Consider the following 20,151-nt stretch of genomic DNA (forward strand, 5'->3'; position numbering starts at 1 on the left):
GACTAGAGGCCAGACTAGAGACCAGACCAGACCAGACCAGACTAGAGACCAGACCAGACTAGACCAGACTGGGGACCAGACCAGACTAGACCAGACTAGAGACCAGACCAGACTAGAGACCAGACCAGACTAGACCAGACTAGAGACCAGACCAGACCAGACTAGAGACCAGACCAGACCAGACCAGACTAGAGACCAGACCAGACCAGACCAGACTAGAGACCAGACCAGACCAGACCAGACTAGAGACCAGACCAGACCAGACCAGCCAAGAGACCAGACCAGACCAGACCAGACCAGAGACCAGACCAGACCAGACTAGAGACCAGACCAGATTAGACCAGACTAGACACCAGACTGAACCAGACCAGACTCGAGACCAGACCAGACTAGACCAGACTAGAGACCAGACCAGACCAGACCAGACCAGACCAGAGACCAGACCAGAGAACAGACCAGACCAGACCAGAGACCAGAAAAGACCAGAGACCAGACCAGACTAGAGACCAGACCAGACCAGAGACCAGAATAGACCAGACCAGAGACCAGAAAAGACCAGAGACCAGACCAGACTAGAGACCAGACCAGACCAGAGACCAGAATAGACCAGACCAGACTAGACCAGACTAGAGACCAGACCAGACCAGACCAGACTAGAGACCAGACCAGACCAGACTAGAGACCAGACCAGACCAGACCAGACCAGACTAGAGACCAGACCAGACTAGACCAGACTAGAGACCAGACCAGACCAGACCAGACCAGAGATCAGACCAGACCAGAGACCAGACCAGACCAGACCAGACTAGACCAGACTAAAGACCAGACCAGACTAGACCAGACTAGAGACCAGACCAGACTAGACCAGACCAGACCAGACCAGACTAGAGACCAGACCAGACAAGACCAGACTAGAGACCAGACCAGACCAGACTAGAGACCAGACCAGACCAGACCAGACCAGACTAGAGACCAGACCAGACTAGACCAGACTAGAGACCAGACCAGACCAGACCAGACTAGAGACCAGACCAGACCAGACTAGAGACCAGACCAGACCAGACCAGACCAGACTAGAGACCAGACCAGACCAGACCAGACTAGAGACCAGACCAGACCTGACTAGAGACCAGAACAGACTAGACCAGACTAGAGACCAGACCAGACCAGACCAGACTAGAGACTAGACCAGACAAGACCAGACTAGAGACCAGACTAGACCAGACCAGACTAGAGACCAGACCAGACCAGACCAGACTAGACCAGAATAGAGACCAGACCAGACTAGACCAGACTAGAGACCAGACCAGACCAGACCAGACTAGAGACCAGACCAGACTAGACCAGACTAGAGACCAGACCAGACCAGACCAGACCAGACCAGACCAGACTAGAGACCAGACCAGACTAGAGACCAGACCAGACCAGAGTAGAGACCAGACCAGACCAGACCAGACTAGAGACCAGACCAGACTAGACCAGACTAGAGACCAGACCAGACCAGACCAGACTAGAGACCAGACCAGACCAGACCAGACCAGAGACCAGACCAGAGAACAGAACAGACCAGAGACCAGACCAGACTAGAGACCAGACCAGACCAGAGACCAGAATAGACCACACCAGACCAGACTAGAGACCAGACCAGACTAGACCAGATCAGACCAGACCAGACTAGAGACCAGACCAGACAAGAGACCAGACCAGAGACCAGACCAGACTAGACCAGACTAGAGACCAGACCAGACCAGACCAGACTAGTGACCAGACCAGACTAGACCAGACTAGAGACCAGACCAGACCAGACCAGACCAGACTAGAGACCAGACCAGACCAGACTAGTGACCAGACCAGACCAGACCAGACTAGAGACCAGACCAGACTAAACCAGACTACAGACCAGACCAGACCAGACCAGACCAGACCAGAGACCAGACCAGACTAGAGACCAAACCAGACCAGACCAGACCAGAGACCAGACCAGACCAGAGACCAGACCAGACTAGAGACCAGACCAGACCAGACCAGACCAGACTAGAGACCAGACCAGACCAGACCAGACCAGACTAGAGACCAGACCAGACTAGAGACCAGACCAGACCAGAGTAGAGACCAGACCAGACCAGACCAGACTAGAGACCAGAATAGACCAGACCAGACCAGACTAGAGACCAGACCAGACTAGACCAGATCAGACCAGACCAGACTAGAGACCAGACCAGACAAGAGACCAGACCAGAGACCAGAAAAGACCAGAGACGAGACCAGACTAGAGACCAGACCAGACCAGACCAGACCAGACCAGAGACCAGACCAGAGAACAGAACAGACCAGAGACCAGAGACCAGACCAGACTAGAGACCAGACCAGACCAGAGACCAGAATAGACCAGACCAGACCAGACTAGAGACCAGACCAGACTAGACCAGATCAGACCAGACCAGACTAGAGACCAGACCAGACAAGAGACCAGACCAGAGACCAGAAAAGACCAGAGACGAGACCAGACTAGAGACCAGACCAGACAAGACCAGACCAGACTAGAGACCAGACCAGACAAGGTCAGACTAGACCAGACTAGAGACCAGACCAGACCAGACTAGAGACCAGACCAGACCAGACCAGACTACAGACCAGACCAGACAAGGTCAGACTAGACCAGACTAGAGACCAGACCAGACCAGACTAGAGACCAGACCAGACCAGACTAGAGACCAGACAAGACCAGACCAGACTAGAGACCAGACCAGACTAGACCAGACTAGAGACCAGACCAGACAAGACCAGACAAGAGACCAGACCAGACCAGACCAGACTAGAGACCAGACAAGACCAGACCAGACCAGACCAGACTAGAGACCAGACCAGACCAGACACCAGAATAGACCAGACCAGACTAGACAAGACTAGAGACCAGACCAGACCAGACCAGACTAGAGACCAGACCAGACCAGACCAGACCAGACTAGAGACCAGACCAGACTAGACCAGACTAGAGACCAGACCAGACCAGACCAGACCAGACGAGAGACCAGACCAGACCAGACCAGACCAGACCAGAGATTAGACCAGACCAGAGACCAGACCAGACCAGACTAGACCAGACAAGAGACCAGACCAGACTAGACCAGACTAGAGACCAGACCAGACTAGACAAGACCAGACCAGACCAGACCAGACAATACCAGACCAGACCAGACCAGACCAAAGATCAGACCAGACTAGACCAGACTAGAGACCAGACCAGACCAGACCAGACCAGAGACCAGACCAGACTAGAGACCAGACCAGACTAGAGACCAAACCAGACCAGACCAGACCAGAGACCAGACCAGACAAGACAAGACACCAGACCAGACTAGAGACCAGACCAGACCAGACCAGACCAGACACGACTAGAGACCAGACCACACCAGACCAGACTAGACCAGAATAGAGACCAGACCAGACAAGACTAGAGACCAGACCACACTAGAGACCAGACTAGAGACCAGACCAGACCAGACCAGACCAGACTAGAGACCAGACCAGACTAGACCAGACAAGAGACCAGACCAGACTAGACCAGACTAGAGACCAGAACAGACTAGAGACCAGACCAGACTAGACCAGACTAGAGACCAGACCAGACCAGACTAGAGACCAGACCAGACTAGAGACTAGACCAGAGTAGACCAGACTAGAGACCAGACCAGACCAGACTAGAGCCCAGACCAGACTAGACCAGACTAGAGACCAGACCAGACCAGACTAGACCAGACTAGAGACCAGACCAGACCAGACCAGCCTAGAGACCAGACCAGACCAGACCAGACATGATTTGAGACCAGACCAGACCAGACTAGAGACCAGACCAGATTAGACCAGACTAGACACCAGACTGAACCAGACCAGACTCGAGACCAGACAAGACTAGACCAGACTAGAGACCAGACCAGACCAGACCAGACCAGAGACCAGACCAGAGAACAGACCAGACCAGACCAGAGACCAGACCAGAGACCAGAAAAGACCAGAGACCAGACCAGACTAGAGACCAGACCAGACCAGAGACCAGAATAGACCAGACCAGACTAGACCAGAGTAGAGACCAGACCAGACCAGACCAGACTAGAGACCAGATCAGACCAGACTAGAGACCAGACCAGACCAGACCAGACTAGAGACCAGACCAGACTAGACAAGACTAGAGACCAGACCAGACCAGACCAGACCAGAGATCAGACCAGACCAGAGACCAGACCAGACCAGACCAGACCAGACTAGACCAGACTATAGACCAGACCAGACTAGACCAGACTAGAGTCCAGACCAGACTAGACCAGATCAGACCAGACCAGACTAGAGACCAGACCAGACAAGACCAGACTAGAGACCAGACCAGACCAGACTCGAGTCCAGACCAGACCAGACCAGACCAGACCAGACCAGACTAGAGACCAGACCAGACAAGACCAGACTAGAGACCAGACCAGACCAGACCAGACCAGACCAGACTAGAGACCAGACCAGACCAGACTAGAGACCAGACCAGACTAGACCAGACTAGAGACCAGACCAGACCAGACCAGACTAGAGACCAGACCAGACCAGACCAGACCAGACTAGAGACCAGACCAGACTAGACCAGACTAGAGACCAGACCAGACCAGACTAGACCAGACTAGAGACCAGACTAGACCAGACTAGAGACCAGACCAGACCAGACTAGAGACCAGACCAGACCAGACCAGACTAGACCAGACTAGAGACCAGACCAGACCAGACCAGACCAGACTAGAGACCAGACCAGACCAGACTAGAGACCAGACCAGACAAGACCAGACTAGAGACCAGACCAGACCAGACCAGCCTAGAGACCAGACCAGACCAGACCAGACCAGACTAGAGACCAGACCAGACCAGACCAGACTAGAGACCAGACCAGACCAGACTAGAGACCAGACCAGACCAGACCAGACTAGACCAGACTAGAGACCAGACCAGACCAGACCAGACCAGACTAGAGACCAGACCAGACTAGACCAGACTAGAGACCAGACCAGACCAGACCAGACCAGACTAGAGACCAGACCAGCCAAGACCAGACTAGAGACCAGACCAGACCAGACCAGACTAGAGACCAGACCAGACTAGACCAAACTAGAGACCAGACCAGACCAGACTAGACCAGACAAGAGACCAGACCAGACAAGACCAGACCAGACCAGACCAGACAAGAGACCAGACCAGACCAGACCAGACTAGACCCAGACCAGACTAGACCAGACAAGAGACCAGACCAGACTAGAGACCAGACCAGACAAGACCAGACCAGAGACCAGACCAGACCAGACCAGACTAGACCCAGACCAGACTAGAACAGACAAGAGACCAGACCAGACCAGACCAGACTAGAGACCAGACCAGACCAGACTAGAGACCAGACCAGACTAGACCAGACTAGAGACCAGACCAGACCAGACCAGACTATAGACCAGACTAAACCAGACTACAGACCAGACCAGACCAGACCAGACCAGAGACCAGACCAGACTAGAGACCAAACCAGACCAGACCAGACCAGAGACCAGACCAGACCAGAGACCAGACCAGACTAGAGACCAGACCAGACCAGACCAGACCAGACTAGAGACCAGACCAGACCAGAGACCAGAACATACTAGAGACCAGACCGGACTAGATACCAGACCAGACCAGGTCAGACTAGACCAGACTAGAGACCAGACCAGACCAGACTAGAGACCAGACCAGACCAGACTAGAGACCAGACCAGACCAGAGTAGAGACCAGACCAGACCAGACCAGACTAGAGACCAGACCAGACTAGACCAGACTAGAGACCAGACCAGACCAGACCAGACCAGAGACCAGACCAGAGACCAGAACACACCAGAGACCAGACCAGACTAGAGACCAGACCAGACCAGAGACCAGAATAGACGAGACCAGACCAGACTAGAGACCAGACCAGACTAGACCAGATCAGACCAGACCAGACTAGAGACCAGACCAGACCAGAGACCAGACCAGAAACCAGAACAGACCAGACCAGAGACCAGACCAGACTAGAGACCAGACCAGACCAGACCAGACCAGACTAGAGACCAGACACGACCAGGTCAGACTAGACCAGACTAGAGACCAGACCAAACCAGACTAGAGACCAGACCAGACCAGACCAGACTAGAGACCAGACCAGACAAGACCAGACTAGAGACCAGACCAGACAAGACCAGACAAGAGACCGGACCAGACCAGACCAGACTAGAGACCAGACCAGACCAGACCAGACTAGAGACAAGACCAGACTAGACCAGACTAGAGACCAGACCAGACCAGACTCGAGACCAGACCAGACTAGACCAGACTAGAGAAAGGACCAGACCAGACCAGACAGGAGACCAGACCAGACCAGACTAGAGACCAGACCAGACTAGACCAGACTAGAGACCAGACCAGACCAGACTAGACCAGACAAGAGACCAGACCAGACAAGACCAGACCAGACCAGACCAGACAAGAGACCAGACCAGACCAGACCAGACTAGACCCAGACCAGACTAGACCAGACAAGAGACCAGACCAGACTAGAGACCAGACCAGACAAGACCAGACCAGAGACCAGACCAGACCAGACACGACTAGACCCAGACCAGACTAGAACAGACAAGAGACCAGACCAGACCAGACCAGACTAGAGACCAGACCAGACCAGACTAGAGACCAGACCAGACCAGAGACCAGAATAGACCAGACCAGACTAGACCAGAGTAGAGACCAGACCAGACCAGACCAGACTAGAGACCAGATCAGACCAGACTAGAGACCAGACCAGACCAGACCAGACTAGAGACCAGACCAGACTAGACCAGACTAGAGACCAGACCAGACCAGACCAGACCAGACCAGACCAGAGATCAGACCAGACCAGAGACCAGACCAGACCAGACCAGACCAGACTAGACCAGACTATAGACCAGACCAGACTAGACCAGACTAGAGTCCAGACCAGACTAGACCAGACCAGACCAGACCAGACTAGAGACCAGACCAGACAAGACCAGACTAGAGACCAGACCAGACCAGACTCGAGTCCAGACCAGACCAGACCAGACCAGACTAGAGACCAGACCAGACAAGACCAGACTAGAGACCAGACCAGACCAGACCAGACCAGACTAGAGACCAGACCAGACCAGACTAGAGACCAGACCAGACTAGACCAGACTAGAGACCAGACCAGACCAGACCAGACTAGAGACCAGACCAGACCAGACCAGACCAGACCAGACTAGAGACCAGACCAGACTAGACCAGACTAGAGACCAGACCAGACCAGACTAGACCAGACTAGAGACCAGACTAGACCAGACTAGAGACCAGACCAGACCAGACTAGAGACCAGACCAGACCAGACCAGACTAGACCAGACTAGAGACCAGACCAGACCAGACCAGACCAGACTAGAGACCAGACCAGACCAGACTAGAGACCAGACCAGACAAGACCAGACTAGAGACCAGACCAGACCAGACCAGACTAGAGACCAGACCAGACCAGACCAGACTAGAGACCAGACCAGACCAGACCAGACTAGAGACCAGACCAGACCAGACTAGAGACCAGACCAGACCAGACCAGACTAGACCAGACTAGAGACCAGACCAGACCAGACCAGACCAGACTAGAGACCAGACCAGACTAGACCAGACTAGAGACCAGACCAGACCAGACCAGACCAGACTAGAGACCAGACCAGCCAAGACCAGACTAGAGACCAGACCAGACCAGACTAGAGACCAGACCAGACTAGACCAGACTAGAGAAAGGACCAGACCAGACCAGACAGGAGACCAGACCAGACCAGACTAGAGACCAGACCAGACAAGACCAGACCAGAGACCAGACCAGACCAGACCAGACCAGAGATCAGACCAGAAACCAGACCAGACCAGACCAGACCAGAGATCAGACCAGACCAGAGATCAGACCAGACCAGAGACCAGACCAGATCAGACCAGACAAGACCAGACTAGAGACCAGACCGGACCAGACCAGACTAGAGACCAGACCAGACCAGACCAGACCAGACTAGAGACCAGACCAGACCAGACTAGAGACCAGACCAGAGACCAGAACAGACCAGAGACCAGACCAGACTAGAGACCAGACCAGACCAGACTAGAGACCAGACCAGACTAGACCAGACCAGACCCGACCAGACCAGACCAGACTAGAGACCAGACCAGACCAGACCAGACTAGAGACCAGACCAGACCAGACTAGAGACCAGACCAGACCAGACCAGACTAGAGACAAGACCAGACTAGACCAGACTAGAGACCAGACCAGACCAGACTCGAGACCAGACCAGACTAGACCAGACTAGAGACCAGACCAGACCAGACCAGACAAGAGACCAGACCAGACCAGACTAGAGACCAGACCAGAGACCAGACCAGACCAGACCAGACCAGACCAGAGATCAGACCAGAATCCAGACCAGACCAGACCAGAGATCAGACAAGACCAGAGATCAGACCAGACCAGAGACCAGACCAGACCAGACCAGACCAGACTAGAGACCAGACCAGATCCGACCAGACTAGAGACCAGACAAGACCAGACCAGACTAGAGACAAGACCAGACTAGACCAGACTAGAGACCAGACCAGACCAGACTCGAGACCAGACCAGACTACAGACCAGACAAGACAAGACCAGACCAGAGAGCAGACCAGACCAGACCAGACCAGAGATTGGACCAGAAACCAGACCAGACCAGACCAGACCAGACCAGAGATCAGACCAGACCAGATCAGAGATCAGACCAGACCAGAGACCAGACCAGACCAGACCAGACCAGACCAGACTAGAGACCAGACCAGACCAGACCAGACTTGAGACCAGACCAGACCAGACCAGACCAGACCAGACCAGACTAGAGACCAGACCAGACCAGACTAGAGACCAGACCAGAGACCAGAACAGACCAGAGACCAGACCAGACTAGAGACCAGACCAGACCAGACCAGACCAGAGACCAGACCAGACCAGACTAGAGACCAGACCAGAGACCAGAACAGACCAGAGACCAGACCAGACGAGAGACCAGACCAGACCAGAGACCAGAATAGACCAGACCAGACCAGACTAGAGACCAGACCAGACTAGACCAGACCAAACCAGACCAGACCAGACTAGAGACCGGACCAGACCAGACCAGACTGGAGACCAGACCAGACCAAACTAGAGACCAGACCAGACCAGACAAGACCAGACCAGAGACCAGACCAGAAACCAGACCAGACCAGACTAGACCAGACCAGAGATCAGACCAGACCAGAGATCAGACCAGACCAGAGACCAGACCAGACCAGACCAGACCAGACCAGACTAGAGACCAGACCAGACCAGACCAGACTAGAGACCAGACCAGACCAGACCAGACCAGACTAGAGACCAGACCAGACCAGACTAGAGACCAGACCAGAGACCAGAACAGACCAGAGACCAGACCAGACTAGAGACCAGACCAGACCAGAGACCAGAATAGACCAGACCAGACCAGACTAGAGACCAGACCAGACTAGACCAGACCAGACCAGACAGGAGACCAGACCAGACCAGACTAGAGACCAGACCAGACCAGACCAGACCAGAGATCAGACCAGAAACCAGACCAGACCAGACCAGAGTTCAGACCAGACCAGAGATCAGACCAGACCAGAGACCAGACCAGACTAGAGACCAGACCAGACCAGACCAGACAAGAGACCAGACCAGACCAGACTAGAGACCAGACCAGACCAGACCAGACTAGAGACAAGACCAGACTAGACCAGACTAGAGACCAGACCAGACCAGACTCGAGACCAGACCAGACCAGACCAGACTAGAGACCAGACCAGACTAGACCAGACTAGAGACCAGACCAGACCAGACTAGAGACCAGACCAGACCAGACCAGACTAGAGACCAGACCAGACTAGACCAGACAAGAGACCAGACCAGACCAGACCAGACCAGACTAGAGACCAGACCAGACTAGACCAGACTAGAGACCAGACCAGACCAGACCAGACTAGAGACGAGACCAGACCAGACTAGAGACCAGACCAGACCAGACCAGAGATCAGATCAGACCAGACAAGACCAGAGATCAGACCAGACCAGAGACCAGACCAGACAAGACCAGACTTGAGACCAGACCAGACTAGAGACCAGACCAGACCAGACTAGACTAGACCAGACCAGACCAGACCAGACTAGAGACCAGACCAGACCAGACCAGACCAGACCAGAGACCAGACCAGAGATCAGACCAGACCAGACCAGACCAGACTAGAGACCAGACCAGACAAGACCAGACCAGACATGAGACCAGACCAGACCAGAGACCAGACCAGAGACCAGAACAGACCAGAGACCAGACCAGACTAGAGATTAGACCAGACCAGAGATCAGACCAGACTATAGAGCAGACCAGAGACCAGGCCAGACTAGAGACCAGACCAGACCAGACCAGAGACCAGAACAGACCAGAGACCAGACCAGACTAGAGACCAGACCAGACCAGAGATCAGACCAGACTAGAGACCAGACCAGAGACCAGGCCAGACTAGAGACCAGACCAGACCAGACCAGACCAGACTAGAGACCAGACCAGACTAGAGACCAGACCAGACCAGACTAGAGACCAGACCAGTCTAGAGATCAGACCAGACTAGAGACCAGACCAGACAATAGACCAGACCAAAGACCAGAACAGACCAGAGACCAGACCATACTAGAGACCAGACCAGACCAGAGACCAGAATAGACCAGACCAGACCAGACATGACCAGACCAGACCAGACTAGAGATCAGACTAGAGACCAGAACAGACCAGAGACCAGACCAGAGACCAGAACAGACTAGAGACCAGACCAGACTAGAGACCAGACCAGACCAGACCAGACCAGACTAGAGGCCAGACCAGACCAGAGACCAGACCAGAGACCAGAACAGACCAGAGACCAGACCAGACTAGAGACCAGACCAGACCAGACCAGAGACCAGAATAGACCAGACCAGACCAGACTAGAGACCAGACCAGACCAGACCAGACTAGAGACCAGACCAGACTAGACCAGACTAGAGACGAGACCAGACCAGACCAGACTAGAGACCAGACCAGACTAGACCAGACTAGAGACCAGACCAGACCAGACCAGACTAGAGACCAGACCAGACTAGACCAGACTAGAGACCAGACCAGACCGAACCAGACCAGACTAGAGACCAGACCAGACTAGACCAGACTAGAGACCAGACCAGACCAGACTAGACTAGAGACGAGACCAGACCAGACTAGAGACCAGACCAGACCAGACCAGACCTGAGACCAGACCAGACCAGACCAGACCAGACCAGAGATCAGATCAGACCAGACAAGACCAGAGATCAGACCAGACCAGAGACCAGACCAGACCAGACCAGACTTGAGACCAGACCAGACTAGAGACCAGACCAGACCAGACCAGACTAGACCAGACCAGACCAGACCAGAGACAAGACCAGACCAGACCAGAGACCAGACCAGAGACCAGACCAGACCAGACCAGACCAGACCAGAGACCAGACCAGAGACCAGACCAGACCAGAGACCAGAATAGACCAGACCAGACCAGACCAGACATGACCAGACCAGACCAGACTAGAGATCAGACCAGAGACCAGAACAGACCAGAGACCAGACCAGACCAGACCAGACCAGACCAGACAAGACCAGACCAGTCTAGAGATCAGACCAGACTAGAGACCAGACCAGACCAGAGACCAGACCAAAGACCAGAACAGACCAGAGACCAGACCAGACTAGAGACCAGACCAGACCAGAGACCAGAATAGACCAGACCAGACCAGACCAGACATGACCAGACCAGACCAGACTAGAGATCAGACTAGAGACCAGAAAGGACCAGAGATCAGACCAGACTAGAGACCAGACCAGAGACCAGACCAGACTAGAGACCAGACCAGACCAGAAATCAGACCAGACTAGAGACCAGACCAGACCAGACCAGACTAGAGGCCAGACCAGACCAGAGACCAGACCAGAGACCAGAACAGACCAGAGACCAGACCAGACTGGAGACCAGACCAGACCAGACCAGAGACCAGAATAGACCAGACCAGACCAGACTAGGGACCAGACCAGACTAGACCAGACCAGACCAGACCAGACTAGAGACCAGACCAGACTAGACCAGACCAGAGACCAGACCAGACCAGACCAGACTAGAGACCAGACCAGACTAGACCAGACTAGAGACGAGACCAGACCAGACCAGACTAGAGACCAGACCAGACTAGACCAGACTAGAGACCAGACCAGACCAGACTAGAGACCAGACCAGACCAGACCAGACTAGAGACCAGACCAGACTAGACCAGACTAGAGACCAGACCAGACCGAACCAGACCAGACTAGAGACCAGACCAGACTAGACCAGACTAGAGACCAGACCAGACCAGACTAGACTAGAGACGAGACCAGACCAGACTAGAAACCAGACCAGACCAGACCAGACCTGAGACCAGACCAGACCAGACCAGACCAGAGATCAGATCAGACCAGACAAGACCAGAGATCAGACCAGACCAGAGACCAGACCAGACTAGAGATCAGATCAGACCAGAAAAGACCAGAGATCAGACCAGACCAGAGACCAGACCAGACCAGACCAGACTTGAGACCAGACCAGACTAGAGACCAGACCAGACCAGACCAGACTAGACCAGACCAGACAGGACTAGAGACCAGACCAGACCAGACCAGAGACAAGACCAGACCAGACCAGAGACCAGACCAGAGACCAGACCAGACCAGACCAGACCAGAGACCAGACCAGAGACCAGACCAGACTAGAGACCAGACCAGACCAGACCAGACCAGAGACCAGACCAGACCAGAGACCAGACCAGACACCAGAACAGACCAGAGACCAGACCAGACTAGAGACCAGACAAGACCAGAGATCAGACCAGACTATAGAGCAGACCAGAGACCAGGCAAGACTAGAGACCAGACCAGACCAGAGACCAGACCAGAGACCAGAACAGACCAGACACCAGACCAGACTAGAGACCAGACCAGACCAGACCAGACTAGAGACCAGACCAGACCAGAGATCAGACCAGACTAGAGACCAGACCAGAGACCAGACCAGACTAGAGACCAGACCAGACCAGAAATCAGACCAGACTATAGAGCAGACCAGAGACCAGGCCAGACTAGAGACCAGACCAGACCAGACAAGAGACCAGAGCAGAGACCAGACCAGACCAGACCAGACCAGACAAGACCAGACCAGTCTAGAGATCAGACCAGACTAGAGACCAGACCAGACCAGAGACCAGACCAAAGACCAGAACAGACCAGAGACCAGACCAGACTAGAGACCAGACCAGACCAGAGACCAGAGACCAGACCAGACTAGAGACCAGACAAGACCAGAGATCAGACCAGACTAGAGACCAGACCAGACCAGAGACCAGACCAGAGACCAGAACAGACCAGAGACCAGACCAGACTAGAGACCAGACCAGACCAGACCAGACTAGAGACCAGACCAGACCAGAGACCAGGCAAGACTAGAGACCAGACCAGACCAGAGACCAGACCAGAGACCAGAACAGACCAGAGACCAGACCAGACTAGACACCAGACCAGACCAGACCAGACTAGAGACCAGACCAGACCAGAGATCAGACCAGACTAGAGACCAGACCAGAGACCAGACCAGACTAGAGACCAGACCAGACCAGAAATCAGACCAGACTATAGAGCAGACCAGAGACCAGGCCAGACTAGAGACCAGACCAGACCAGACAAGAGACCAGACCAGAGACCAGAACAGACCAGAGACCAGACCAGACCAGACAAGACCAGACCAGTCTAGAGATCAGACCAGACTAGAGACCAGACCAGACCAGAGACCAGACCAAAGACCAGAACAGACCAGAGACCAGACCAGACTAGAGACCAGACCAGACCAGAGACCAGAATAGACCAGACCAGACCAGACCAGACATGACCAGACCAGACCAGACTAGAGATCAGACTAGAGACCAGAAAGGACCAGAGATCAGACCAGACTAGAGACCAGACCAGAGACCAGACCAGACTAGAGACCAGACCAGACCAGAAATCAGACCAGACTAGAGACCAGACCAGACCAGACCAGACTAGAGGCCAGACCAGACCAGAGACCAGACCAGAGACCAGAACAGACCAGAGACCAGACCAGACTGGAGACCAGACCAGACCAGACCAGAGACCAGAATAGACCAGACCAGACCAGACTAGAGACCAGACCAGACTAGACCAGACCAGACCAGACCAGACTAGAGACCAGACCAGACTAGACCAGACAAGAGACCAGACCAGACCAGACCAGACTAGAGACCAGACCAGACTAGACCAGACTAGAGACGAGACCAGACCAGACCAGACTAGAGACCAGACCAGACTAGACCAGACTAGAGACCAGACCAGACCAGACTAGAGACCAGACCAGACCAGACCAGACTAGAGACCAGACCAGACTAGACCAGACTAGAGACCAGACCAGACCGAACCAGACCAGACTAGAGACCAGACCAGACTAGACCAGACTAGAGACCAGACCAGACCAGACTAGACTAGAGACGAGACCAGACCAGACTAGAGACCAGACCAGACCAGACCAGACCTGAGACCAGACCAGACCAGACCAGACCAGAGATCAGATCAGACCAGACAAGACCAGAGATCAGACCAGACCAGAGACCAGACCAGACTAGAGATCAGATCAGACCAGAAAAGACCAGAGATCAGACCAGACCAGAGACCAGACCAGACCAGACCAGACTTGAGACCAGACCAGACTAGAGACCAGACCAGACCAGACCAGACTAGACCAGACCAGACCAGACTAGAGACCAGACCAGACCAGACCAGAGACAAGACCAGACCAGACCAGAGACCAGACCAGAGACCAGACCAGACCAGACCAGACCAGAGACCAGACCAGAGACCAGACCAGACTAGAGACCAGACCAGACCAGAGACCAGACCAGACCAGAGACCAGACCAGACACCAGAACAGCCCAGAGACCAGACCAGACTAGAGACCAGACAAGACCAGAGATCAGACCAGACTATAGAGCAGACCAGAGACCAGGCAAGACTAGAGACCAGACCAGACCAGAGACCAGACCAGAGACCAGAACAGACCAGACACCAGACCAGACTAGAGACCAGACCAGACCAGACCAGACTAGAGACCAGACCAGACCAGAGATCAGACCAGACTAGAGACCAGACCAGAGACCAGACCAGACTAGAGACCAGACCAGACCAGAAATCAGACCAGACTATAGAGCAGACCAGAGACCAGGCCAGACTAGAGACCAGACCAGACCAGACAAGAGACCAGAGCAGAGACCAGACCAGACCAGACCAGACCAGACAAGACCAGACCAGTCTAGAGATCAGACCAGACTAGAGACCAGACCAGACCAGAGACCAGACCAAAGACCAGAACAGACCAGAGACCAGACCAGACTAGAGACCAGACCAGACCAGAGACCAGAATAGACCAGACCAGACCAGACCAGACATGACCAGACCAGACCAGACTAGAGATCAGACTAGAGACCAGAAAGGACCAGAGACCAGACCAGAGACCAGAACAGACTAGAGACCAGACCAGACTAGAGACCAGACCAGACCAGACCAGACTAGAGGCCAGACCAGACCAGAGACCAGACCAGAGACCAGAACAGACCAGAGACCAGACCAGACTAGAGACCAGTCCAGACCAGACCAGAGACCAGAATAGACCAGACCAGACCAGACTAGAGACCAGACCAGACTAGACCAGACCAGACCAGACCAGACTAGAGACCAGACCAGACTAGACCAGACTAGAGACCAGACCAGACCAGACCAGACTAGAGACCAGACCTGACTAGAGACCAGAATAGACCAGACCAGACCAGACCAGACTAGAGACCAGACCAGACCAGAGACCAGACCAGACCAGACATCAGACCAGACCAGAGACCAGACAAGAGACCAGGCCAGACTAAAGACCAGACCAGACCAGACCAGACTAGAGACCAGACCAGACTAGACCAGACTAGAGACCAGACCAGACCAGACCAGCCTAGAGACCAGACCAGACCAGCCTAGAGACCAGACCAGACCTGACCAGACTAAACTAGAGACCAGACCAGACCAGACTAGACCAGACTAGAGACCAGGCCAGACCAGACCAGACCAGACTAGAGACCAGACCAGACTAGACCAGACTAGAAACCAGACCAGACCAGACCAGACTAGAGACCAGACCAGACCAGAGACCAGATCAGACCAGAGACCAGACCAGACTTGAGACCAGACCAGACCAGAGACCAGAATAGACCAGAGCAGACCAGACTAGAGACAAGACCAGACTAGACCAGACCAGACTAGAGACCAGACCAGACCAGACCAGACTAGAGACCAGACCAGAATAGACCAGACTAGAGACCAGACCAGACCAGACCAGACTAGAGACCAGACCAGACTAGACCAGACTAGAGACCAGACCAGACCAGACTAGAGACCAGACCAGACCAGACCAGACTAGAGACCAGACCAGACTAGACCAGACTAGAGACCAGACCAGACCAGACCAGACCAGACTAGAGACCAGACCAGACTAGAACAGACTAGAGACCAGACCAGACCAGACCAGACTAGAGACGAGACCAGACCAGACTAGAGACCAGACCAGACCAGACCAGAGATCAGACCAGACCAGAGACCAGACCAGACAAGACCAGACTTGAGACCAGACCAGACTAGAGACCAGACCAGACCAGACTAGACTAGACCAGACCAGACCAGAGACCAGACCAGAGATCAGACCAGACCAGACCAGACCAGACTAGAGACCAGACCAGACAAGACCAGACCAGACCAGAGACCAGACCAGACCAGAGACCAGACCAGAGACCAGAACAGACCAGAGACCAGACCAGACTAGAGATCAGACCAGACCAGAGATCAGACCAGACTATAGAGCAGACCAGAGACCAGGCCAGACTAGAGACCAGACCAGACCAGACCAGAAACCAGAACAGACCAGAGACCAGACCAGACTAGAGACCAGACCAGACCAGAGATCAGACAAGACCCGACCAGTCTAGAGATCAGACCAGACTAGAGACCAGACCAGACCAGAGACCAGACCAAAGACCAGAACAGACCAGAGACCAGACCAGACTAGAGACCAGACCAGACCAGAGACCAGAATAGACCAGACCAGACCAGACATGACCAGACCAGACCAGACCAGACTAGAGATCAGACTAGAGACCAGAACAGACCAGAGACCAGACCAGAGACCAGAACAGACTAGAGACCAGACCAGACTAGAGACCAGACCAGACCAGACCAGATTAGAGGCCAGACCAGACCAGAGACCAGACCAGAGACCAGAATAGACCAGAGACCAGACCAGACTAGAGACCAGACCAGACCAGACCAGAGACCAGAATAGACCAGACCAGACCAGACTAGAGACCAGACCAGACTAGACCAGACCAGACCAGACCAGACTAGAGACCAGACCAGACCAGACCAGACTAGAGACCAGACCAGACTAGACCAGACTAGAGACCAGACCAGACCAGACTAGAGACCAGACCAGACCAGACCAGACTAGAGACCAGACCAGACTAGACCAGACCAGAGACCAGACCAGACCGAACCAGACCAGACTAGAGACCAGACCAGACTAGACCAGACTAGAGACCAGACCAGACCAGACTAGACTAGAGACGAGACCAGACCAGACTAGAGACCAGACCAGACCAGACCAGACCTGAGACCAGACCAGACCAGACCAGACCAGACATCAGATCAGACCAGACAAGACCAGAGATCAGACCAGACCAGAGACCAGACCAGACCAGACCAGACCAGACCAGAGATCAGATCAGACCAGAAAAGACCAGAGATCAGACCAGACCAGAGACCAGACCAGACCAGACCAGACTTGAGACCAGACCAGACTAGAGACCAGACCAGACCAGACCAGAGACAAGACCAGACCAGACCAGAGACCAGACCAGAGACCAGACCAGACCAGTCCAGACCAGACCAGAGGCCAGACCAGAGACCAGACCACACTAGAGACCAGACCAGACCAGACCAGACCAGAGACCAGACCAGACACCAGAACAGACCAGACTATAGAGCAGACCAGAGACCAGGCAAGACTAGAGACCAGACCAGACCAGAGACCAGACCAGAGACCAGAACAGACCAGACACCAGACCAGACTAGAGACCAGACCAGACCAGACCAGACTAGAGACCAGACCAGACCAGAGATCAGACCAGACTAGAGACCAGACCAGAGACCAGGCCAGACTAGAGACCAGACCAGACCAGACCAGACCAGACTAGAGATGAGACCAGACCTGAGACCAGACCAGACCAGAGACCTGACCAAAGACCAGAACAGACCAGAGACCAGACCAGACTAGAGACCAGACCAGACCAGAGACCAGAATAGACCAGACCAGACCAGACCAGACATGACCAGACCAGACCAGACTAGAGATCAGACTAGAGACCAGACCAGACTAGAGACCAGACCAGACCAGACTAGAGGCCAGACCAGACCAGAGACCAGACCAGAGACCAGAACAGACCAGAGACTAGACCAGACTAGAGACCAGACCAGACTAGAGACCAGACCAGACTAGAGACCAGACCAGACTAGACCAGACTAGAGACCAGACCAGACCAGACCAGACCAGACTAGAGACCAGACCAGACTAGACCAGACTAGAGACCAGACCAGACCAGACCAGACTAGAGACGAGACCAGACCAGACTAGAGACCAGACCAGACCAGACCAGACCAGAGACCAGACCAGACCAGACCAGACCAGAGATCAGATCAGACCAGACAAGACCAGAGATCAGACCAGAGCAGAGACCAGACCAGACAAGACCAGACTTGAGACCAGACCAGACCAGACTAGACCAGACCAGACCAGACCAGACTAGAGACCAGACCAGACCAGACCTGACCAGAGACCAGATCAGAGACCAGACTAGAGACCAGACCAGACTAGAGACCAGACCAGACCAGACCAGACCAGAGACCAGACCAGAGACCAGACCAGACTAGAGACCAGACCAGACCAGACCAGACCAGAGACAAGACCAGACACCAGAACAGACCAGAGACCAGACCAGACTAGAGACCAGACAAGACCAGAGATCAGACCAGACTATAGAGCAGACCAGACCAGACCAGACCAGAGACAAGACCAGACACCAGAACAGACCAGAGACCAGGCAAGACTAGAGACCAGACCAGACCAGAGACCAGACCAGAGACCAGAACAGATCAGACACCAGACCAGACTAGAGACCAGACCAGACCAGACCAGACTAGAGACCAGACCAGACTAGACCAGACTAGAGACCAGACCAGACCAGACCAGACTAGAGACCAGACCAGACCAGAGACCAGACCAGACACCAGAACAGACCATAGACCAGACCAGACTAGAGACCAGACAAGACCAGAGATCAGACCATACTATAGAGCAGACCAGAGACCAGGATAGACTAGAGACCAGACCAGACCAGAGACCAGACCAGAGACCAGAACAGACCAGACACCAGACCAGACTAGAGACCAGACCAGACCAGAGATCAGACCAGACTAGAGACCAGACCAGAGACCAGACCAGACTAGAGACCAGACCAGACCAGAAATCAGACCAGACTATAGAGCAGACCAGAGACCAGGCCAGACTAGAGACCAGACCAGACCAGACAAGAGACCAGACCAGAGACCAGAACGGACCAGAGACCAGACCAGACCAGACCAGACCAGACAAGACCAGACCAGTCTAGAGATCAGACCAGACTAGAGACCAGACCAGACCAGAGACCAGACCAAAGACCAGAACAGACCAGAGACCAGACCAGACTAGAGACCATTACCAGACCAGAGACCAGAATAGACCAGACCAGACCAGACCAGACATGACCAGACCAGACCAGACTAGAGATCAGTCTAGAGACCAGAAAGGACCAGAGACCAGA

This window comes from Telmatherina bonti (genome assembly GCF_933228915.1).
Source record: "Telmatherina bonti genome assembly, chromosome: 1".
Taxonomy (NCBI): domain Eukaryota; kingdom Metazoa; phylum Chordata; class Actinopteri; order Atheriniformes; family Telmatherinidae; genus Telmatherina; species Telmatherina bonti.